Below are 26,950 nucleotides of genomic sequence, written 5' to 3'. Positions count from 1 at the left end.
GAAAGCCTAGGCACTCTACCTCTTGGGAGCTCACCCTTACCTTTCTTCCCTCTCAGGCTCATCTAAACCCTCAGGGTCCCCAAGAGACTTGGGGAGCAACCAGGGGAGCAGTGGGCAATGGCAGCTTGTCTTGGGCTAATCCCTTGAACCTGTCTGTACCCTTTTGAAGCCATGCAAAGGTGGATAGTTTTTCCTCTGCATCCGCATGGCTTTCTGTACATATTTCTATTGTAGCACTTGTCATGTTGTAAATGTATTCATTTATATGTCTTTCTTTCCTGCTAAACTCTGAGTTTCCCTGGGGAAACAATTTTAAACATATTTCTCAGCCCTTAGTGAATATTCAAAATGTTTATTGACTGAATGATGAGAGAATGCAGATGGTTTATATTAATTCAAGTCCTTAGGGGCAAGTGAAATCCATACATGCTAGGCAGCACACACACACAAAATCTAGCTGTGATTTTGGAGCTATTGCCAAGTATATGGGAGGAATTTTGGGTAGTAGAAGTGTCAAAAGACTGCAAATAGCCAATGTCCCAATTTTCATAATGGGTGTAAAAGTATATCTAGAAATTATAGACTCACAAGCTTAGACTATAAACAATTGTAGATCAGATTATTAGACAGATGGCTTGTGATCTCTTTAGGAGAAATACTGAAAAGTAATTTCTATTATTGTATTATAACCCTTCTTAGTTGATTCCTAGAAACCTGTAAATGTTTGCTTAGGACAAGTAAAATTGTGTCAAGCTCTTTTCCTATATTTCTTAAAAAGTATTGGTGGCTGTGTATTCTGTAAGACACTTATTGATGTCTCCAATGGACTCTGTTGTGGTTTTATGTGGATCAGATGATGTTTTTGTGTATTGAGAATATGAAATTCTATTCCAGGGTCTCCTATTTTCAGTCGTTTGCTTTACTCCCCCCCATATTCACATGCCACCCTTACTTTTGTGGACCTAAATTTTTTCTTTAAATCAACTCATTTTTTAACTTAAACTTAGCCTTATCCTGAATTAAAGTATCTATAAAGTCAAAGACTTGTAATGTACCAGTTGATATCTTTTCTAATACATCCTATAATAAAATGTGACATAAAAAATGATGAGCCATGTATCCTCTTGAATACAACCAGTATAAAATTTTATGCTACAATCAGTGTATAAAATGTGGGGCAGTTTAGGCTATTTAAAAATATTGTTGAATGATTTTTACCTATATATTGCAGCATTGTATGGTACACAAAGGCAGTTGATTAATGGATTGATAGTTGGAGGGGTGTTTTGAGTGACAAATTTCAGGGCTGTGACTTATAATCTAAACAACTTGACATTTTTCTTAGTGACCTGAAGACACAGGTGATGAATGGATTCAATTGGAAGTGAAATAACATAGAAGGGATAGCTAATATACTGGATAATAGAACTGACTCAAAATTTTTTGACAGGTTTGGATTATGGGCAAATGATAGGGACATACAAGGAATTAATGTAGAGGATACATAATTAGAGTGAATTAGAGCCAAAAATTAGTGGGCAGGCAAACAAGTGTTTAAATATAGAAAGAAGATCTGGCAAAATTACTTTGGCATTTTAATTGCTGTAAATGCCTTGGGAGCAAAAAATCTGACATGTCCTAGAAAGTAAATGTAAACTTAGATTTTAGTCATAAAGGTAATATGCTCAAGAAAGTGCTTTAAAAGGAAGTGTCCAAATTAAGAGAGTTAAATATTCTTCAGCTGATAAATCTATATCTGGAATATTCAATTCCAGGATATTATCTAGGAAAATTATAGAGCTATAGATCTGATCAGATGTGAGAAGTTGAAGGAAATTTGCATAATAAACCTAAAGAAAAAAATTCTAATTTGGGGCATGAGAATTGCTTTTCAAAAAAATGTTGGGAATGTCTCAATGTAGATGAAAACTTTTATTTATTCATTGTCTTAGTAAGCAGATTTGACTTCATCTCCATAAAAACTAAAATAATTTAACAGTCATGGATACTTCCTTATAGGGAAGAAGCCAGCTCCCAGAGTTGCTGTATGTGTGTGTGTGTGTGTGTGTGTGTGTGTAAATTGGCAAAGAGGTGATCCTTTAACTTTCTTTTTTATGAACATCTTATTTTTTTGTCATTAAAAAAAGATGTTTTAATTTTGAAAAGTAAAATTTAAAACTGCTTGAGAAGTGGAGTGGTGGGAGAAGACTTCTTGCTTCTGTAACTTAATAACTGAGTATTATTGGCTGTTTCCTTAACTTCTCTAAGCCTGAAGTTCCTTTTCTAGACAATCACTTTCCATGCTGGATGGTTGAAAGGATTAAATTAATGCTATGAATGCAAATTCCTGACACAGCACGACTTCAGTGTATATAGTTTTCTTTTCCTTGTATTTAGTCTTGAGTTTACTTTTGGAAAGGACAGCCAAAAATTAGTGCGCAGGCAAAAATTCAACCCAAATTTTGGACCTAAAACAGTTTAGCCTAACTTGTGATTTGGAAGTTTTGTGGTATGGGATAAGTAACATACAAGAGAGAGAAAATTGAAATATATGTCTGTTTTTGGTAATTGGTAGAAGCCTTCATAATGTCATATTATAGTCTTCACAGATGAGTTCAATAGTCATTATTTTCTTGCTTGTCTTAACGGCCGATTACTGTGGGCCACATGGCCTATTCAGTTTAGTTGCAATATGGATGAAATCTTCAAATCATCCATTTTACATTCCTGTTAATTGAGTTTTTATAGTAATTAAATTAGATAGTTGTTTAATGATCTAATTAACTGCTTTACACATCAACCCTCAAATTACTTTGTAGAAGTCTCACTTCAGTCAAGTAAACGCACTTGAAACTTTAGATTAGCTTATTACAATTATGTCTTCAGATTTAACTAATTTTGGGAGAAAAATGTAAATGAAAGGAAATCTCAGGCAAGCACATCATCATTCAACCTAGGCAAAAAAATAAAATATTTCTTGACAATTCATTAGACATCACGTCATGTCTTCCCTTTTAGATTCTATATTCAAGAAGTTAATGTTATTTTGCAAAGAGATTATTCTGCTACCTAGGTATACAGCCACCAGGTGACAATTGCTGCTACTGCTTTTAGTTCCAAAAGGAAACCATTTTCTAGGATGGTAATATTCTAAGTGGTAATATTCTTGTGCTTCCATGATTTAATTATTATTTTTATGTGTATTTTATTTTTTATAAAAAATAAGCGGTTGAGCTCAAATAATGTTAAACGTCACTATTCAAAGATAATAATTTAGGGAAAAAAGTATAGAAATAAATGTTTAAGGTATAGTCTATTACTAATATAGTCCATTACTTCCTCACTAATCCTTCGCTTTGCCATAAAACCATAAAAATCTTAGCTTGAAATCAAACCACTTCCTGACAGCCATGTTCCCTCTCGGAATATCTTGACCTCAGTGCCTGGTTTGTTCCTCTCAGTTGCCAACGAAACACTGCCTCAGGAACAGGTGGCCCATTGGTCCTTTCTCTTCTCCCCTTCCCAGACTATCCACATTAATCACAGAAAAGGTTTAGTTTGCCTTTATAGTCTTGCTACTTTGGAACTCCCTTTTTTTGCTTCTTTGATGCCTGCTAATAGCAAATTATAAACCGTATTCCTTTCTAAAAATAAGCAAATGAATTAAAGAACAACCCTCAGAGGTTATACTAGCCTTCCTCTGTAGATTTTTCATTTAAATCACAATCTACAATTTCTCTGCAATTTCCAGAAAATATATTTTCATTACTATAGATGGATTATAGTAATTACCACTAATTTCAGTAATGAAAGTGGGTATAACTTTCTTGGGAATGTTGACTTTAATTCACTTGCTAGCATCAAAAATCTTTACACTGGTGAGGCTAGAGGTAGGGGAGAGAAAGAGATGAGGTAATGGAGATTGTGGTGGTCCCAGCTTGCATTTTCTTCTATAATTAGTAAAGCTAAGTATTTGACAGTTACTAAAGGTTTTAGAATATGAACTCTGCAGATGTATTTTTAAGGTGTTCATTGAAACCAGTTATACAAGTCTCCTGGTGCTTGCTCTGTTGCTCAGGCACCTAAATGACCTCAGTCCACTCAGGGCTCTCCACTATTCATGCTATTTTTGAGCAAGGAGAAATTTCTGGAGACTGAACTTTAAAAAAATGGAGAAGAGATTGTATGCAGAGGAAAAAAGGCCCTATGTGTTTAGCTGACCACTTTACCAGTTTTAAAAGAGTTCTTTCTTCTCACTCGATAGCTTCAGCTGTCAAAGAGGAAATAAGTACAGAATAAGCCTTAGAAAACGTTAAAGATAAGAAAAATATATCTTATACATAAAATACATTTATCTATAAAATGGGTAGTGCTTGCACAGTTTGTACATGGTTTTACTTTTATAGCTTTGTAGCCTTGGGAAACCTTAATTTATCAGTTACTATTGCCTCACTGGCAATGGAGGGAGCATTAATGGCTGTCGTGCCTTCCTCACAGGGTTCTGAGAATATCACTTTGGAATATGGAGCAATGACTTGCCATAAGAGCCATCATCAAACCTACTTGTTACAAAAAATGCCCAGCCACTGATAGTCCTCTGCCCCAAGAATCAAATATTCTTTCCTTTTTTTGAAATATCCCTAAACTTCTGCTTGCCTTATTACAGTCAACCGTGGGCCATCAGTTTATCTGGAGACCAGTTAAAAAGTCCCCATACTTCCAAGAATCCCACCTTACCAATCAGAGATTCACTCAGAATTTCCTCTATAAAATTTAGTCTTCTTTCTAAAACTTTTGAACCTCTGCTGAAAAAAACCCCTGGGTTTCCTTGCTATAAATTTATGTCTTTGTTAATTTTGTCTTGGCCTTAAGTTTTTCATTGGCAGCATCTATGTGTCAGCATTTATAATGAATGAATGTTAAATAAATGTAAGATTGCTATAGAATTTAAAATTTGTTAAAGGAGATAGAAAAACTGAAAATAAAATTTTAAGGGATTAAGCTTAAAGTTCATTAGGAAAATCAAACTATAAGGAGATAAATGTTTTCATGCTTCAGAATCTAGGCAAATCGTGTTTGATAATAACCATCATTTATTAGTGCTTTATGCAACCATTTTAGAGATAGTAGAGTGTATCTCTGGAGGCTGACTGCCTGACTTTGATTGTTGGCTCCACTACTTACTAGCTGTATGACCTAGGACAAATTTTTCAGTAAATGCTAACATTTATGGAGCACTTACTATTAGTCAGGCACTGTAATTAACATCTTTTGTGCATTACTTCATTGAATTCTCAATGAGATTGGTATTATTATCATTCCCATTTTAGAGAAATTCAGATAGGGAAGTAATTTTCCCAAGATTATATACCCAGCAGTTTCTACATCAACAAAACAAAATATGTTAATAACATATTGGTCAAAGTGTTGACATGATTACGAGACAAAGCATGTAAAGTGTTCGCTTAGCAAACTGAGACATAGGAAGTATTCAGTAAATATTTTGTTATTATAATTGCTTTTGTTACTTTTACTAGGTGAGTATAATTGTCTACATTATTTTTAAAGATTTAAAAAAAAAAATCTTTATTGATTTCAGAGAGAGGAAAGGAGAGGGAGAGAGAGAGAGATAGAAACATCAATGATGAGAGTCATTGATTGAGCCCACAACCCGGTCATGTGCCCTGACCGGGAATCGAACCCTGATCACCTGGATCCTAGGTCGACGCTCAACCGCTGAGCCACGCCCGGCCGGGCTCTATATTATTAAGATCAAGAAACTTCAGCTGACCTTAAGGAGCCAAACCAAACATAATATTGGGAAAGGTTTATGACATATTGGTACTCTAAAACAGAGACCGTTACATTAACCAGAGAAAAAGTTCATAAGCTTTTTTGGGATAAAGAACTAAAATGCTCCTTAACTTGAATCCTCACAATTGACACAGAAGGATGTCAAGGGTAAAAAAGTATTGACAGTTTCTCTTGGGAGACAGCTAGGGGCAGTTGTAAAACATATGCAATAACTCTGAGAATTATGATGGCACACCACTGAGTGGTTGGGTTTGGGGAAGGGATATACCTACCCATGAGTCATTGCTGTTCTAGAATTACTTTTTTTTTTTTTTTAAACATATCTTTATTGATTTCAGAGAGAAGAAAGAAGAGGGAGAGAGAGAGAGACAGAAACATCAATGATGAGAGAGTCATTGATCAAGCCCACAACCAGGGCATGTGCCCTGACCGGGAATCGAACCCTGATCACCTGGATCCTAGGTCGAGGCTCAACCGCTGAGACATGCCGGGCTGGGCTAGAATTACTTTTGAAGGTTAATATTTAAAGCTATGATATATGGGGAATCTTATATTATGCCTGGATGTTTGGAATTCTAACAATTTGTAGATTAGTGAGTTATTTGAGGAACTGGGAAAAATGGTAGTGGCCTCTAGCTTTTAGTCTACCACAAAAGGGCCTGGTTATAAAGACTAATAAAACACAAGTCAAATAAGTTTAGATAGTCAGTGAAGTAATGTAGAAAGATCTGGATCACTGTTGGGAATTAAAAACTCCAGTAAGAGTGGTGCTGGGAACAGACTTCAGAAGCTAAAGGGTTCTCTGAGGCTATAAAAGACAAAGGCAAGAGGGTAAGAAAGAGATGGAAAGGGATATCAAAGGCAGATCGTTCATAATTTTTCTTCATTCCAGCTCCAATTTTAACAATCCATAAAAGAACAATGATTCCACTTACCTAATTCCTGTTGATTAATTATGTAAGTACTTTAAGTGCCAGGCGTTGTGAAACTGATGGGAATTTTAAACCAAGTAGGAGGACTAGGGTCATTGCAGGGCAATGAATGAGCTATTTTGAGGCTTGCAGGGCCATTTAAATTGTACTCTCTAATAGTTGCCTAGTCATTTAACCTCTGGGCCTCAGTTACTAAATCTGTAAAATGAAGATGTTGAACTATACGATCTCTGGGAAACCTTGGAGGATGAAAATGTTATGATTTCTCTTTAGCTTACTTTTAATTAAAAGGTATGACCTTCTTCAGTTAATAAAGAATCAAAATAAGCTCACATCTTACAAGGGTGCATGTGAATGGATATGAGCATAACCAAACACACATACATAGCATTATGAGGATTATCATAAAAATACTAATAGGTACACTTCCCTAAGTAAAGGCAAAAATAAGTGAATGGGACTATATCAAACTAAAAAGTTTCTGCACAGCTAAAGAAACTACCAACAAAACAAAAAGACAGCCAACTGAATGGAGAAGCTATTTTCAAAGTGACAGCTCCAACTAGGGGTTAATATCCAAAATATATAAATAACTCATACAACTCAGCACCAAACAAACAATCCAATTAAAAAGCAGGCAGAGGACCTGAACAGGCACTTCTCTTAAGAAGATATACAAATGGCTAACAGACATGTGAAAGGATGTCCAACTTCACTAGCTATGACAGAAATGCAAATCAAAACTGCAATGAGATACCACCTCACACCTGTTAGAATAACTCTTATCAAGATGACATGTAAAAACAAGTGTTGGAGAGGTTGTGAAGGAAAAGGAACCTTCATTCACTGCTGGTGGGAATGTAAACTGGCACAGCCACTGTGGAAAACAGTATGGCGGGTCCTCAAAAAATTAAGGATAGAATTACCATATGACCCAGCAATCCCTTTTCTAGTTTCCTACCTGAAAAACTTGAAAACATTTATTCTCATAGATTCTTGTACTCCTGTGTTCATTGCAGCATTATTCACGTGGCCAAGACATGGAAACAGCTGAAGTGTCCTTTGATAGACATTTGGATAAAGAGATGTGGTTTATAGGTACAATGGAATACTACTCAGCCACAAGAAAAGATGAAGTCCTGCCCTTGTGACAGCATGGATGGACCTTGTGAATATTATGCTGAGCGAATAAGTCATTAAGGAAAAGTTAAGAATCATAGGATTTCACTTATTATGTGGGATGCAGAACTGAAAGTAACAAATGAACACACGTAAAACAAGCATAGAGAAACTCATAGACACAGACGACGTGGTGGCTGCCAGAGGGAACAGGGATGGGGGATAGTAAAGGGTAAAGGGGGCCAAGTATGTGGTGAGGGCAGATGATCTGACTTTGGGTGGTGGGCGCACAATTCAGTATACAGATCGTGTATCATAGAAATGTACACTTGAAACCTGTATAATCTCATTAACCAATGTCACCCCAATAAATTTTAAAAATACTAATAAAACTGAAGTGAGTGACATTAGATTGAAGATATATCCAACTTACAAATTATTTCTATCTTTGCAGTATGAAAGGACATAATAACACATGCCACTGAAAGAATCTTTAGACTAAAGGTGAGGGGATGCAGCAATTCATGTAAGAAAAGTGCAAATTTTATTTACTCAAAAAGTAATCGCATCTTTTGCTCTGTATCCCTGTGTCCTTGAGAGTATTTCATTCCCTAGTTTCTTGCCCATAGTTAGACATGCCTTTATCCTAAAGATTTTTCATTTTAATAAGTATTTATTTCAGAAAGATTTAACAAGATTCCCTAAACTCACCCTTAGGAAGTATTTAAATTTAATGTTTCAAATTACTCAATCACTGCTAAAGTTATTTTGACAACTTATTATTCAAGAAGCTTTATGAATTTTAAGCTTTATGTATGGCCAGCTGACTTGCTTCTCATGAGGTAGGGGACTAAGGCAGCGTGATTCCATTCTTTTTTATTAGTAGAAGTGACAAGACTTACTGGAAACTGAAACAATGGGGTCATGCATTGTATAAAGAAAAAAGCAAGGCTGGGAAACTCTCAGCCCAAACTAAACATTCACGGTGTCCTATAAAGAGATCAGGTTTCTGAGTAACAGAATGCTCTTTAAGAGAAATTGCTGATGATCTTAAAAAGTTACTAGCAAAGACAGGAGAGTTAAGGAAGAGAAGACAAGATTAAGGAAAAATAAAATAAGGTGTTCCTCTTGTCTTGTGCGAATAGAAGGCCTTTTTCAAAGTGATTTGTATAAGCTGCTTGTGCTTATCAGTGGGATACCCAAAAGGAGTAGATCAATTTCCAAAGAACAATTTGAAATTTTGGGTTGTTTCTTCAGATCCAGTAAGTAATCAAGACATTGAAGACTAACCAAAAGTTTTAGACATTTCCTATCCTTATAAAATGTTTTTATTCATTAATTATTTCTATGTTAATAAGCACATAATTTGTTTTTTTAGTTCATTGGTGTGACATTGGTTAATAAAACCATACAGGTTTCAAGTGTACAACTCAACAAAACACCACCTGCACACTGCATCCTGAGCCCATCGTCCAAAGTAAAGTCTTTCTGTCCCCATTTACCTGTACTTTGCCCACCTCCCCCTCCCCCATCCCTTTCCCTCTGGCTATCACCATACTGTTATCTGTGTCTATGTGTTATATATGTACATATATATATATATATATTTTTTTTTTCTTCTTCTTCTTCTTCTTAATCTCTTTCACCTTTTTTTTCACCCAGCCCCCCAACCCTCCCTCTCCTCTGACAGCTGTCAGTCTGTCCTCTGTATCTATGAGTCCGTTTCTATTTTGCCTGTTAGTTTATTTTGTTCATTACATTTTACATATAAGTGAAATCATATGGTGCTTTTCTTTCTCTGACTGGCTTATTTCACTTAGCATGATACTCTCCAGGTCAATCCATGCTGTTGCAAAGGGTAAGATTTCTTTATTTTTTTAAGGCTGAATAGTATTCTGTTGTGTAAATGTACCACAGCTTATTTATCCACTCATCTACTGATGGGCACTTGGGAGCAAGCACATAATTTGAGTATTCTTTATATTCCAACTACTGGATGAAATACAAGAAAGAAGAAAATGGTCCTTGCCCTTAAGGAATTTAAAATATATTTGGAAATAAAATATAATGCTTTCATTTTTATTAATTCCCCACATTGCTTTAATAAATGAACTCATAAGAAACCTGAAAAATCAAGTAAAGTTTTTTTCTTCTGAAATTCTTAAGGGGTTTTGATAATAGTGTTTTCTATATTTTAAAATTGTCTGGAAGATAATATAGTCTGTTTTATGCGACTATTAGAACCAAATGTATTCATCTTCAGTATGCTGTAATTTTTTATTCTGCTATATATTTCAATCCTAAAATTCACATGGCCCAAGGGAAAAACGTCCTGAAATGTATCATCTGTTCCACTCAGTAGTTAGACTACCAAAGTTCCAACAGCTGGAATGTATGCCTGCTTTGCGTGATCTCCTTTATCCCCATGGAGCCCTTTAGACTTGTTCTTAGGCCCCTGCTGTCCTTAGGGGAAAGCTTCTAGCATCTAGTTGCTGGGACTGTATTGTAAGTTAGATATAGATGTTTGTTATTTAGGATCAGTATTCCAGTTTTCTAGTTCAGTCTGGGCATGCAGGGCATGATGGTGGAGATGTGTATGTCTTTCAGGCAAATGGAAGTGCTGGTAAAGGTGAATGAGGGAGTGAATGAGACTAGAAATTATGTAATATTAGATCCTTTGGTAAAGATGCTAAAGATGTTTCTACCAGAGAGGAGAAAATTCTAGGGAAACATAATGACTGTCTTCAAATACCTGAAAGGCTGACATGTGGGACTAAAAGATTATGGTCGCTCTTTGAGTCTCAATAACTTATAAGGAGTGAAAAGTAGTGGGAACAGCTTCTGGCTTAACCTCAAAAGAAGATGGAAGTTCTCTATCCTTATTGAAGTAGAAACTCAATGACTGCTTGTGGTCTTGTAAAGATGAAGTAAATGGGAGTAGACTCGGAGATGGGACTTGGGATCAGGATGGCAAATGGGTTCAGTGGGTGCAAGTGTGATCAACTAGTAGGGCTGCCTGGAGTGCTGTGGGCCTCTGAGACTATCCAAGCTCATGAGGAAGAAGTGCGATGAATGGTTGATTAGAATAGCTGTGTATACCATGTAGTTTCTCTCTCTGGGATGTTCCTTCAGTATTCTTTCCACTCCTTAGATTCTATGATGCGAAGGTGGTACCACTTGGTGTTACTACTAGCCCAAAATACTACCCAGCTCCCTAGACTAAAAAGACAACTTTGGATCCACGTTACTTGCTATTGTCTACCACTTCTTAAATTTTGTGACCCTTGAGTGGGTAAATGTGTAATTGGGTTGATCTGATTTGATTGAAAGATTATAGAAATTTTACTGCCTGTTATACTAAAATTACAAGGAAGCATAATGGTATACTAGAACATCATTTGGCTTCCACCTTCAGCCCTCCGTTGAGACTGCATTCACCAATGATGTCTGTGTTACCAAAGCCAATGCACATTTGACAGCTTCTTGAAACATTTTATCTCTTGGCTCATGCATGCTATTTCCTCCTGTTTTTCTCCCACCTCACTGACTACTTCTTCTCAGTATCCTTTACCCTTATGCAAGGACTAGAGTAAGATCCTCTTCAAGATATCATTAAAACATATCTACTGTCTGCCCATTCCTGTAGATTAAGTTCTATTCTTATACTGATAATTCCAATATTTCCAAACATAGCCAAGAACTTTGAGTTCGACTCTATCTAACCACTAGCTTTAAATTGCCTCTTAGATGGCTCATAGGTATCTCAAACTTACCATTTAATATGGACTCTTGACTCCCACCTTTAGGCTTTGGATGACTTTTTGTTCTCCCTTATCTTAAAGATAATTTCTCCACTCTCTTTTGGCTTGTATGTTTATAATGAGAAAACTTCTGTCACCATTATATATTTTTTTCTTTATGTCATGTATCTTTTCCCCTCTGGTAGATCTTATCCGTTTTAATCATTTTAACTTAATTTAATTTTTAGTTCTTTTAAAAATTTATTTTTATTGTTGAAAGTATTACAGATGTTCCCCTCCCCCCCCACTGACCCCCTCCACCCTTTGTCCACCCCATCCCAGGCCTTCCCCATACTCTTGTCTGTGTCCCTGGGTTAGGCATTTATGGGTATAAGTTCTTTGATTAATCTCTCACCACCAATGTTGTGACTCAGTGTAGTTTCCTGCACTTTTCTTTTGCTTTGGGCACCTCGAGCTGCTTTGATCTCTGGATTTATAGCTTTCATCATATTTGGAAAATTTTTTATCATTATTTCTTTAAATATATTTAAGGTTCCCACCTTATTGATTCTCTTTGCCCTTTGTTTTTACTCTTTATCTTTGCCGTGTTTAATTTTGGATAATATCTTTTGCTGTGTATTCAGGCTCACTAATTTTTTTGCAAAGTCAATTTGTTACTAGTGAATACTTTATATGTATTGATTAATGTATTCATTTTTTCTTCTAGCTTCTTAAACATATGATATATAGTTATATAACCATTTTGAGGCCCTTGTCTGCTGATTTTTTCTTGTGTATCATTATTCTTGGGCTGCTTTGGTTGATGTGGGTTGTATTTTTCTACTTTTTTTCATGCCTGGTCATATTTGAATGAATTCACATTGTCAATTTTACCTTCTTTAGTGCTGTATATTTTTGTATTCTTAGACATAATCTTGGACTTTGTTCTGGGAGTACAGTTGAGGGACTTGAAAACAGTTGGATTCCTTTTGGGTTTTGCATTTAAGCTTTGTTAGTCAGGACCAGAGCAGTGTTCAGTCTAAGTCTAATTTTCTCCACTACTGAGGCAAAAACCTTTTGAATACACTGCTGGATGCTCCATGAATTATGAGGTATTTTACTCTGTTGGGAACAGGAATTACTCCTGTGATTCTTCCTTCCAATCTTTTTGTGAGGTTCTTTCCCTGGCCTCGAGTAGATTCCTTCTAAGCATACACTGGTTAGTAGTACATAGCTGAGGACACAAAGTAGACCTGCTGAAGATCTCTGGACATCTCTGTGTAGCTGCCTCCTAATGGTACTCTGTCTTAACTCTAGCTTCTTGAGTCCCTCCAGAATCTCAGCTGAATCTCAACTGTGGTTCTCCCTTGCTGAATAGTAGCCTGGGAACTCTCTCAGAACAAGTAAACTGGAGCAGTTTTAGAGTTCACCTCATTTGTTTCTCATTTCTCTGGGATCACTATCTCTTATTGTCTGATGACCAGTGTCTTGAAAACCATTGTTTCGTATATTTTGTCCTGTTATTAATGGTTTCAGGTGGGAGGCCAAATGTAATCCCTCTTGCTCCTTGGCTGGAAGCAGAAGTGCTTCTCTGCCATTAGGTTATAATTCTTACATCTCTCTATCCTCTGCAGCTTAGGCTTTTTTTTTTTTAAAGTATGTTTTTATTGATTTCAGAGAGAGAAGAAGGGAGCGGGAGAGAGAGAGAGAGATAGAAACATCAATGATGAGAGGGTCATTGATCCACTGCCTCCTGCGTGTCCCCTGCATGCCCCCTACTGGGAATCGATCCCACCACAGGGGCATGTGCCCTGACTGGGAACTGAGCCCTGACCTCCCAGTTCATGGTTGATGCTCAACCACTGAGCTGTGCTGGCCGGGCTCTGCAGCTTAATCTTGCAAAACCACTGCCTTCATGTTACTTCCTCTTCATAAACCTCAGATGGCCCTCATTTTCTAAATGTACAATTAAGGTTCATGTTTCTTTTTTTTCCACTTTTAATCACACCCTCTTACATGACATAGCATTATCTCTAAGATCACTTCTTCCCCCAAATACCTAGAAATGCCTTTATGCTTTCATTCTAGTCCCCATCTGTTTTTGAGGCCCAGCACTCCCATTGAGGATGACCAGACCATTGTGATTCACAGTGATTCCCATCTGAGTGAGATTTTATAGTTATATTTGTTATTCTCTAGCCAGAAAAATCTTGGTTAGCAATTTTATTCTTAAGGCACATTCTTTCCACCCCCTCAGAAATTTATAGATATTACTCCACTGTTATTCTACTGTTCAGTGTTGTGGAGTAGTTTGGGTCAGGCTAATTTTTGTTCCTTGAGGATAATCTGCTATTTTTTCTTTCTTTCAAAGTTTATAGGACTTTTTTCTCTTGAGAGTTTGAAAATTGCAAGAAAATTGGCCTACATATGTTATTCCTTTCAGTTAGTTTTGAAATAATTTTGGAGTAAAGATTTAGTATCATGGATGCTCTGTTTTATAGTTCGCTTCGTGGTTGACATAAGTATATATTGATTTACCCTGTGTTTCTCACTTATGGATGTATGCCACAAATCCTTACATTAGTGCCAAGTGAAATTTTATCTCTGAAAAAATGACTGACATGGTTTCTTCTATCAAACCATAAGAACTTGGAAAGAAATGAACATTTCTAATACTCTCATATATTTTCTTCTTTTCATTTTAGCTGCCAGAATATCCAGAGTAAATATAGTGCTCCCACTTTCATTAATTAACTCCTCTCAAGTTGGTATAGTAACATCTATCACTCTTAGCAACTTGTCTGGTTTCTAATTCATATTTGTGACTTTTCTCAAGTACTTTTTGACAATAAGGGAAATAGAAGTCTTGCATACATGCGTATATGACAAAGACTGTATTGCTTTATCAGTTGAAGTTGTGCAGTACTTTAAAATACTTGAAGAGCTTATTGATAGATCCTGAGGTTCTCAGTAGGCCTTTCTTCCCTGCTGTTCTTTTGAACTCTGTTGTCAGCAAAGCCTAGATTTGGTCATTGTAGTTATCAAGTGAATTAGGTTGTTGCTTCACAAAGCACAGCAGCTACTCAAGTTATAGCTTCAGGGGGGGTAGATTGTGCTGGTGCTAAAAACCAACACCCCTTACTCACTAACGCATTTGGATCTCGATTTGCCTTTGTTCCTTGCTGGACATCCAACTGTTGAGAAAAGGTGAATGAGTCTAAATGTTCCTAAACTGTATGTGGTCTGTTAAAAGGTTTTCCTGGTAACTTGTTTTTTGCTGGCAAAGAAACTAAGAGATACTATACTTGTTATTTTTTCACATGGTTTGGTAGATTTTGAGGTGCAAAGCTTTAAAAAGGTGAGCTGTAGTGTCTGGAGACCAGCTGGGGAATTCACAAGGTAACCTAACATATTCACAGGTTCCAGGCATGAGAACTTGGACATCTTTGGGAAGTATTATTTTGCCTAGGTCACCACTGGCCCTAAATTATTCAATACCCTCCCCCTAGAAGTAAACCGTTTTCCTTTTGGCATATTCCTTCCATATCTTTTTCTTTGAATTTGCCAAAAAAAAAAATATATCCATTTAGACATATAGTTTTATTTTGGGGGGATATTTATCTTCATCTGCTTTGACTTACTAATATATTTGTTTTTAACTGCTATATATTACATAGTGTGGGGAGACCCAGCTTTATGGTCCCTAGTCCCCTATTGATAGACATTTAAGTAGTTAGTAATTTTTCTTTATCACAGTATAAGTAATCTTGAGCACATCTTTGAGCTCATATGTATAGTTCTCTAGGCGAGATAATGGAACTGCTTGGATGTAAGGTATGTACTACTTTATATTTGAACAGACACTGAAAATTGCCCTTAGAGTCTCTGCCAATTTATGCTCTCGAGCAACAGTGTATACAATATTAATGGCAAAACTTAACATTTTGCCATTTTGGTGAGTTGTTTTACCATTGAGGTTGGGGATTTTTCCTTTTATATGTATTGCCATTAATGTTTTCTGTTCTTTGAATTGCTCATTTGGGGGGTGGGTCTCTTGGACTTTTTTCTTATTGACTTAAAGTTCTTTATATACTTGGGATACTAATCTGTAGGCTATTATATATATTAAATATATACTCCTAGTGTTTTAAACTTTGTTTATACTATCTCTAAAAATATAGAATCATTTTTTAACATAAGGACTTCTTGTGTTATGGAAAAGATCACTGACTTCAAAGTCATCAATGCATTTACCTGTATTTTTCTCTCTCACACATTTTTATATTTGGAGGAATATCATCATGTTGGGAATTAACATAATTTGAGGTACTGTTTTATTACATTTTACATTCCCTTTTTACATACATGGTTCTGTTTCAATATGCTCTGTTGTGTTTCATTAATCTATTTGTTACTGCACCAAGACTGTATTAATTACTTTAATTGTAGAACTTGTCTTGATATCTAGCTGGTGTAGATTTATAGCTCCTTTATTTATATTAAAATGATTATGGCTTTCCTTGTTCACTATGCATTAAAAAAAGCTTATAAAAAACTTGATAAAAATTCTTGTGGTATTTTGATTGGATTGCATTCAATATTAATCCTGAGAGTATCGACACCCTTTCAATAAGGAACCTTCCTTTCTATGAATATGTTCTCTTTCAATTTAGCAAACTCATATATGTATTTCAGGAAAATTTTCTAGTTTTCTCCATAAATGTCTTGCATTTCCTGTTAGATTTCTTCTTAGGAACTTTATGGTTTCTGTTGCTATTGTGAATGTTTGTCCTTTGATTCTCTTGTATTTTCTAGATTGATGGTTATATATTGCCTCCCACCCAAATTTATAGTTTGTCTCTTCCTTTGCAATATTTGTATCTCTTTTAGTAGCTCTCCTGTTTCTGTTGAGTCTTAAACATTGATCACTTTAGTAATGCTCTGTTTAAATGAAAAACATTTCCTACTGCATCGACTGTATGCCAGTCTAATCTACTTATTTGTGGTCGTAATGTTCTATGAAGATGCTGCGAACACTGAATTAGTGAAGACTGAACTATTGCTCCTTTGAGAAATACAGGGTAGGTTTCTGTGAGCCTTTTGGCATGGCATTTTTATCAACTGAAATGCCATTTGCGTTATATTGGTTCATTTTCCAATGTCCTTGTAAAAGAAGTCAGTTTCATTGGCCTTAAAAACCTGCTGTCCCCCATATCCCTCTTCCTGTATAATTCTTAGCAGGTATTTAAAAAAAAATTTTTTTTATAGCTTCCTGATCTGCAGAACTTTCCTTACCTGCAAATTTAACTTTTTTCACTCCGGATTGCCTTTTGAAACGTGGGTAGTCAGCTCTAGCTAAGAAAGGTTCAACATTTTTCTGACCCTGGGTAACATGACCATAAATTTCTTTGATTTTCAGCATCACAACAGTGCTGGCTACTATGCTTTGTCCTCTAGTGAATCCACAAACTTAGCTTCCTTTTCATCTTTTCCACAGCTTCATCACATGCTATAGATGTTACTTTAACACTTCTAGAGTGACCTCACGTACAGATCAGCAAATTTCTCATTTTTTTTCTAGGTGTATCATATTGTCGATCATTAATATTGAACTCTCAGCCAACAGCACTATAACTCACGCCTGAAGGAAGCTTATCTAACACATGTATTTTCTCCGTAAGGCACATTGTAGCCTTTTTGCACCTAGGAACAATAGATAGCACATCAGCACTATGCCTGGGGGCGATTTTAAACATCAAAATCAACAATAAGAAACACAAAAAATGCAGAAAACATGGCACTAAATAGATCACCTTAAGGACAATTGTTTCCAGTATGAGAGCTGAAACAAGAAGGCGGAGGTTTTCTTGTTCGACCTCAGCTGGGAATGTGTCAGTCAACTCAAATTATTCTCCATTCTGTGCATGTCTATAAATGACTATGAGAAAGTTGTAAGCATTGATTTTGAGGCTACAAATACATTTCAGTGAGTGGGTGAATCTGAATAATGAGGATTGACTATAGTTGTGCAGGTGATGACAGGGGAATAATCTGTATTTGTTCCATGTCAATGTGGTAACTGTACGGACCCCTTCACTACAGACTGCTATCATTCTTTGTATACAAAGTGTCCTTAGAAAATTGTTTTACAAGATAGCTAAGGTTCTAGCTGTTTTGGCCCAGTGGTTAGAGCATCATCCCAAGGACTGAAGGGTCCTGGGTTCGATTTCGTCCAAGGGCACATACCTCGGTTGCAGGCTTGATCTCTGGCCCTGGTTGGGGTGTTTGCAGGAGGCAACCAACTGATGTTTCTTTCTTCCTCCCTTCCACTCCTTCTGAAAAAGCAATGGAAATATATATATATTAATAAACAAACAAACTGAAAACCAAGATAGCTAATGTTACATTTTTAACATTACTTGGTATAGGTTAAGGAAAAGGCTTTATTGGGAAACTTAGGACTAAGAGCCAGTATGAAGGGGCACATAGATGCCCCCATCCAGAGAAGCAAGGTAGGGCCAAGGGCAAAATGTAAAAGGTTTACATTCCAGGGTAGGGACCCTTCCTCCTTATGTGGAAAAGCATGAGAGCAGTGTTGTCAGCTGGGGGTCGGGTAGAGGGAGGGACTAATTATTTGGGTGCTAGACAATCTGAAGTTAGATGTTGGCTATTTTCAGGAGATTTCTGTGAAATCTATCTGCCCTGCAGCTGGATTGCTTAGAGCCTGCGAGAAGTTTCCAACACTTAGGCTTGGGAGAAGTCGCAAGAAGTCACAAGTCTGGGGAGCTGAGTTTAGATGCAGCCCTTCCCACTGTGGGAATGCAGGAATCTGAGCTATTCACTAAGGGGTCTGGACAATGCAGACTGAGCTTCCACTTCATTCTAAATCAAATCTTCTCATAGCATCATGGTGGTCATTGAATTATTGTTTGTGTTAATCTGATTTTCAGATTAGAAATTGTCCAATTATTATTCTTGAATGTAATTTTCAATGATATTGCCTCCCTTTTGTTTCTGGAAACCAGTATTAATTGATCTCAAGCAACCTAACCAGAGAATATAACCTTATATTGAGTACTCTGAATTCAAAACTATTATAGACTTACCCAGTTTATGCTACTTAAGTTAGCTCTAGAAGTTAGTTAGATAAGTTATATAACTTCCTTTAAAAATTAAAGCCCATACACTAAAATACACTTATCTATACAACTTGGAAAATCAGCTAAAGAAATTATCAAATTAAAATAAAATCTAACTTACCTAATTTTATTGTACCACACATTTCTACAACCTTTACTTTCTTTAGTCTTAGATTTAAAGAATTTAAATTTTAATTGTTTAAATTTCCCAAATCAAGGACTTTTCCAATTTGTAGGTATAAATATCTTAAAAACTATATTTTATTAGACATGGTGGGAGGGCTCGCCAGGACTTCTTCTCATTTAGAAGTCACAGATTCCATAGTATCAAGCCAAGACTGCAAAACAATCTTCAAATAATTATCTCCTAGAACCTCAGCCTTGAAAAATAATTCTTAGATGACCATTGTTAAACATATAATGCCATGCACTTCTGTATTACATGAAGATTTTCTACATTTACCCATTTTAATACTTCTTTTTAATCAGGGTCATCTTTCTAAAAAGAAACCTAAGCTAAACTCACACAAGAAAAATGATTTAAAGCACAAGTCAATTTATAACAAGAGGTTAACTGATCAATTGTTGCAACATCATTTCAGTTCAGTATACTTGGGAACCAGGGTTCATCCTGAAGTAAAAAAACACATAGCCTTAAACATTATTGTAAGCATAACCCAAATTCTAATCTTTCTGCCTGGTTTGTTTTACAAAGAAGTTTCAGAAATACTTTGACTGTAGTTTTACCAATGGAAACTTTGTGTTTCCATTTCAAAAAAAATGAAATCCTAAAGGTTAATTTAAACCCACTTTATTGTACATTCATAAAATCTCAAAGTTTAGAGTTTGTTATCCGCAAGGAGAGAGGTTTAAGCCAAACACATTAAAAAAAAAAAAGTTACTTAGAGTTTAAGGTTTTGTCTTTTAACTAGCATTGCACTTAGAGTTTCCAAACTTTTTACTTTGAAACACTTTACTTGAAACCAACCTTTTTTTAGGTTGTTCTGAGAGGATCAATAAAAGCACAGCATTGCCCCACTCTTAAAACCTTTGGCATTCATCCAGTTGCCCTTGCTCTTTTGTCTTTTTCTTGCTGACAATCCTCAGAGATTTGTTCTACGTTTCTGTGAGGACAGGTCCCTTGTCAAAGAGGCAGGTCACCTTCCAAGCTTTCTCATCATTTTTAGCCACCTCCTTATCTCTGATGTCCTTGATTAGGACAGTGCGGTGATCCAGACGCAAGGTGTAGACCAGCTGCTAGAGATGCTGGTCATCATCTTTGACTCATCAGCCTGGGGTCATGACAGTACCATGGACACAGCCTTGACGGAGGCTGGGATAGATATTTTCCAGTTGTCATAGTTGGTACACTACTCTTTACAGGCATTCTCCATCTTGAGGACTAGGAAGAGAGGGGAAAAACCTTTTCCTCTTTTGCCCTTAGTCTCCTTGTGACATGGCATAGCTACCACTTCCTCTGGGTTAGCTGCTACTCTGTCTCTTCCAATACCTAAATGGCCTGGGCAGAGTTTGCTGTAATGACCTGCTAGATCTCTGCAAGCTTCATTCTCTCCCGGGTTCTTTTTGATTCACTCATTGTCTTGACCAAACCTTACTTAAGGACCTTTTGGTCCTAACCCTTGGGCAACGTTACCCTTTTCCATCACTTCCAGAGATGACTCAAATTCTGTTTATTAGAATCTATCTCTAGATTCTTTCAGGGCCATGACATTTTCTCTCTATTTCTGAACTTGATGCTCTAATCAATCAGTTTATTGGTTTAAATGTTGCATGCTTTTCTGACATCCAGTCATGAGGATTGGGTTAGTCTCTTTTTTGCATTTTTCATGTCAAGCACTATTCTAGTCTTCCTGCATTTCCCTCAGTGCAGGTCAAGTTGTGTTACTAGTGTCTCTGCAGAGACCAGCTCACGTCCTGCCCATGTGCCAATTTAGTGACTCCTTGAGAAATCTAAATAGTGGGGTTGACGCAATCTTTCTAATCCCCAGCATAATTTAAATCACTGGAAAAATGAACTTCTGCTATTTCCTAGTTGTGGTGAGGAAAGAAAAAATATGTGTAAAATGCTTAAGCTGAAATCTACTTTAAATTTTTTTCCAGGCAGTGGGGCTGGTGAGGAGAATAGGTGAGCCATTATAGATTGGAAAAAATACTTATAGCTCCACCTCTAATTATGAGTTTATTTGCCTGTGGTTTTCCCCATTATAATGCCAGTGGCATGGTGCAGATGTCTAAATGTGGACCTTGGGAATTTCAGACCCAGCTGTCCCATGAGGTCGAGCAGTGTTCTTGGGGCACATTAGTTTTCTGGTCATATGTTTATAGGTATTCTTCAGCTTCTCCCTCTTATTTATTTACTTTTTATTTATTTTCTTACCCAAGGGTATGTTTATCGATTTTAGAGAGGGAGGAGGAGAGAGAGAGAGATGTGAGAGAGAAATATTGATTGGTTGCCTCCCTTATGCGTCCTAACAGGGGGTCGAACCTGCAACCTTTTGGTGTATGGGATGATGCTCCAACCAACTGAGGCACCCTGCCAGGGCTCTTTTTTCTTTTAATCTATCCCTCCACAAGTTCTTGCTGACCTGTATGTGCTCTTCTGAATTCACTGACTTTACACATTCCATTTCTTCTAACTGTGATACTTTCTCCTCCTGCAATGCCATGGATTTTTTTTCCTCTGAATTTTCCCTGTCATCAGTGTTGCGCATTTGGCATAACCGCTGTGATAAATGCTTTTGTAGAAGTGTGAAGGAATTGCTTTGCAGAATCAGAGGAAGGAATTATTGATTTCCCAAGCAAAGGAAAGACTCTTGAAAGATTTCATTGAGGAGTGATCATTTGGAGACAGAGGAATGCACAAAAATAGAAGGTTGGGGAAGGCACTTTAGGCAATGGGAACAGCTTGCACAAAGAGTTAGAGCGGCGCAGTGTAGCTGAGGTACAAGGCAGGTTGGAGGAGGGAGGTCAGGGAAGACACTTAAGGGTCTCGAACTCTTGCTAAAGACTGTGAACTTCAGCATATGGGATCTGGCAAGCAAGTGAGTAACTATTCAAATATATGTGTTAGGAGCAAAATCCTGGCAGAAAGAGGGAAGAATGAATGGGAGAAGGCGAGAGGCTGGAGGCAGGGAGACTAGTTAGGAGACAAGTCATCCACTATCCTCACTCCTCAGCAGTGAGTGTGCTGCCTGCCCTCCCTGCCTGCGTCCTCCAGGTGCTGTAAAGCAGCTCTGCTGTCCAGGAGCAGAGCAATGAAGGAAGGAGAGATGCGCACAGTTCTTAGTATGTACCCTGAGTAGGTGTCTGGCACTAGAGTAGCTTCCATAGTGGGGACTTACAGTTGTAACTGTGTTTGGAGTACAGTACCCCTCCCCCTTCCCTGGCATTACCCTACCCACCAAGTCAGAAGTTCCCTTTGCACACTTCTGTGGGAGATAAACAAATTCTCCTCAAATCTAGTTTTAGTTTTTTGTGAGTTTTTTTTTCTCAGTTACATTTTCTTGAAAATTGACTCTGCACCTTTCTGTTGGAGGCTACCTGAGAGTTAGAATTAGCATGGGCTTCAGAGCCAGGGAGATTCAGGTTCCAATCCTCACTTAGTAATTGTGTGAACTTGAATGATTATGTAACTTTCTAGACCTCTGTTTCCTCATCTCTACCCTATCAGTGAGGAAAAGATTGCAGTGAGGAAAGAGACAATGTCTATAAAATACTTAAGTCAAAATTCGAGTGCAGCCCAGCCAGAAGCACACAAAAGTCCATGGGTAGGAGCTCTGAGATGGAGTCAGAGGGAGAGCTGCAGAATTACAGTGGGGTTTCCTGGCTCCTCTCCTCCACAGCTCTGCTCCAGTCTTGTACTGCACCCACTCAGGCTCTTGCATGAACTAAGTTAGATTCAGACAGGATTCATCCCACTTAGCAGGTACAAATCTGTTCAAAAAAAACAAAGCCATACAAGTGTGTTAATTTTAATTTTCTATAAGAATTAAATTTTCTAATTCGAGGCTCAATTTAATGGAAAGGTAGAACCATAACTTCAGGCAATGTGGCATTCCTTCTCACCAACTGCCTTGATCTGGGGCTGGGCGTAAGTTCCAGGAGACTTGTATAGACCTAAATCATTGGGAGACCACATCTGGCCATTTATAGGATCAGGTACCACATCAGCATTTGATGGAATGACCTTGTTCTCCTTGGTCTCCTTGGTAACTTCTGGGTCCTTCCTTATTCCTTTCCCAAGCAGCTGGTCCTCTGGGCCATTTCTGCACCACTCTTGGGAACACAGGAAACATTTTGTGCTCCTGAGCCATGTAGTGTCACAGGGATCTCTAGAACACCCTCTGAAGACTGCCTACTTCTCTTATGTAGCCATCTCTTCTGCATGCGCACCACAGGGGATGTGGGAAACCCTGGAGTTTTGCTTTCTCCAGACTATACCCAGGAGTCAGGGCACAGACTCACCTAAACACACCTAGACCTAGGAGGTTAGGCAGGGTTCTCTCCACTCTGATTTCTCTAGTCCTAGGAACCCTTACTAATCTCTAGCTAATTTTCTAATCTTTTAGCTTTACTAGAATTCTTATATATTGTTTCAACAGAATAGTCTTTTTGTTTGTCCTTTGATTCCAAAGTTTTGAAATTCAAAAGTCAGAAGTAAGACCTTTTTATTATTTTTCTTCTCAAGGCAATGAGTGCTATTGTGGCTGAATTGAGGAGGGAGATGGAGGGTTGGGAGTCAAGGGGCATGAATTATGTAGAGGGGAGGGGCAGAAATTTTAATTAACTGTAAGTCTTAGCCACTTCAGATTTTTCATTTTCTCTGGTTAAACTGTCAGCAGTGGTTGGGGTGGTCTCTGGCCAGAGGTTGTCTCTGGCCAGAGACAGTACTCTGTGCCCCTAGTTCTTGCCTTGCTTGTAGGAATGAATTCAAACAAGAGACAGCAAATAGCAGCAAAAGCACGTGAGAATTTATTTGTAAGAAAGAAATACACTCAGATAAAATCTGAGGTGGTAACTCATCCAGCCAAAACCAAACCAAGTAACCCAATATTTGGAAGTTCAGAGGATTTATACCCCTAGGCTGGGAGGCCCCTAGGCAAGATCAAGTCTCCCCCTCCTTCATATCTCAAAAAAGTACATCTTTAAGCTATAAGGCTGCTTCACCTAGGTTAAGTTATGCCACCAGTTAGAGCACATCATGAAAGGGCGCTAAATCTTTCCTCCTTACACTGGGGTCTGCTGCCTCCATTGTCTATTTTTGGTTTGTCACCTCTCACACATATCCCCTCCAAACCCTAGCTACCTCTCCCAGCTCACATCTACCTAGCTGCCAACTCTAACAAAACCATTCTAATTTATTTTTCCATATTTCTCCTTTTTTGCCCTTGATATTATACATTGCTTAAAGCATTTTTTCTTCATTGGCAAGGGCGTCTTTCTGAAGTTGACCATGTTAAAGTAAGAATAGGAATCTAGTCTACTGGACTGTTCATCATATTATGAAAATACTTTGGGATTATATCAATCAGTCATTTAAAACTAATGTACATATGTACTTCTCTATGGACTGTGTCTTTAAAGACTGTAATAGGGTATAATGAAACTCACTTTATAATCATTAGATTTGGAACACTGTTAGAATAAGAACTTAGGTACCTTCTTATCATCTAGTTGCTAAGTTATAACTTTGCATTTCTTTATCTAAAATGTAAGCCAAATTAGGTAAACTAGATACATGCCAGTACTATTTTTTTCCACTTTCACATTTTTGTGTGTCTCATCATTAAACATAAAACTTATTAGCAACTTGTTTTTTTCTGATACATTAATTTTGTTTATGAACATTTATATAAATGTATTTCACAAAAAATATTTGACAATTGATTTTGTTGGGAAAAGGTCAAAATCTAGTTTCCCAAAGAAATAATTTAAGTAAAATGGGAAATAAGAATAGAGCTTGGGAAAGCAACTAAGTAAGGATTTTGGTCTTTTTTATTAGAACATCATGATCAGATGGTTCCTTTATCAGAGTATAATGTCTATGTCTGAAATAAATCTGAGCCACATCAGAATATAAATGGAATATAAAAGCACTTGGAATGTGAATTTTAAACACTGATAGTCAGTCTAAAGTTCTTTTGATTTGATGTCCAAATTAATTCATAAAATTACTCATGCCAGAAAGCAGTAATGTTGTTTAACTTGAATTTGATATCTTGGACTGTGGTCATAGAATTAATTGAAAATTTTTTCTAATACACAATATTATTTTATAGAATTTTTTAATGTGCAGGGATTCCTACATTCCCCAGCAGCTCTAACTCTTTATGAAGCACCTAAGCAAAGCAGGTTAGCAAGGCAAACTATTGGCATCTGATAAAAGAGATGAATAAGTTTGTAAAGTAGACCATTTGTTCCTAGAGATGTACATAATTTCATCTTTTATGCACAACGTAAAATACCAGTGTGTTGGTGTAATGACTGATGTAATAGGACATATAAGTCTTCCTGTAGCTAACCCCTCCCCAGCACAAGGACAACCTATTAGAAACTGAAAGTCAGAAAACACTGGAAATGGAAAGCACCTTAGACATCACTTAGTCTAACCCTTTGCTTTACAGGCACAGAAATTAAGGTTTTAAACAGCTTGCCCAATAAATAAAAAACAAAATTAAAAATAAATTAATAAGCAGCTTGCCCAAGGACACACCACTGGCCAAGCCACGCTGGGAGTCCCTGGCTTCCTGACTCTCACTCTGACCATTACAGATTTCTCTTTTCCTGCTTCTTGATTCATAGGGACAGATGTGTGTACAGCTTAACCATCTCCTCATGAAAAGTACAGAATGAAGGGCTATGACATTCTTTCACCTTTTAATTTTACTTTAAAGCTTTCCTTATGGTTAGGATTACAGAAACAAAAGTTTCTCTAATGATCCAAACCCTTCTAATTATAGAGCAAAAGTCCAGCTCACCATACATTATGTATACCCTGTCTCTTCATACTTCATTTGTACATTCATTAGGCATGAATAAAATAAAATTCTAACCATTCACTTAAGTATTTTTGCCATTAGCAATGAGCTATCTGAGATCAGCTATCATGTTTTATTCATCTTATTATATTACTAAATCCCTAGTACAGTTCATGGCACAATACATTTTGATGAACATGTGCTAAGTTATCATTTTCTTGGAGGTAGTAGCCTTGTTTCATACTTGTATCCTTTGTACACATTAGGCACTCAATGTATGTTCTTAAAGTGAACAGTGGAATGAACGAGTGAAAAATGTTTATAGAGGGTCCTTTTGTAGATTTTCTTACCTGGAAACAGTGGTGATTTTTTAAAAAAGTAATAAGCTGTGAAGTTCTTCATTGTTAATGCTGATTTTACACCTTATGAATGTGTAAAAAATCTGTAGCCCTGAAATGGTATAATCAAGATAAGACCGAAGTGTGATCTAGTGTTTGGCATGAAACCAGGATATCTCAGAGAAAAATGTAACAAATTCATTTAACTACATAGGTCCCTGACCTAAGTTTTCAGTTTTATTTGATCAATAGTATAGTTGGTTAGAATGTTTCATTTTAGCATCAAAACTTTTTCTAGTGAATTAAAATCAACAACTAAGATAGAAGACCAAATTGGAGTACAACAATAAAGTCAAAGCAGACGAGAACACCATCTTATACAGAAATAGGACCTTTTTAGTATTTCGTCATCTCCTATTTCTTACCCATCTCCATCTCCTTGTCCTTTTCCTGTCAAGTTTACATATATAGTAAAGTAAATAAATAAATACTTTATCCAGAAAAAAAAAAAAGAATTGAGCTATATCTAGCTTGGCATTTAGAGAGACTTCCTTGGAAAATTTATTGTGAGAAAAAGGCCCAGAGGATTGTGAGTAGAGATTTTGTTAGTTAATCGGAAACAAGGTGTTTGAACAGGTGAGGATTTACATTAAAAACTTAAAATTTGAAGCCTAACATATATTAGAGAAACTAACATGTTCTATTGTCACTACTGTGTTAGAGATAGTATAAGGAGTCAGAGGCTGCTGGATCATGCTCTGGGGATAAAAAAGGGAAGGGAGGGGAGGGGGATGTCTGTGCCATTCCTGTTCCTCTGTTCCCTTCACTACATTATGTTATTTAATCTTCACACATTAGGTGTTATTGTCT

This window comes from Miniopterus schreibersii (genome assembly GCF_964146895.1).
Source record: "Miniopterus schreibersii genome assembly, chromosome: 5".
NCBI lineage: Eukaryota > Metazoa > Chordata > Mammalia > Chiroptera > Miniopteridae > Miniopterus > Miniopterus schreibersii.
Note: the sequence above shows the minus strand (reverse complement) of the source record.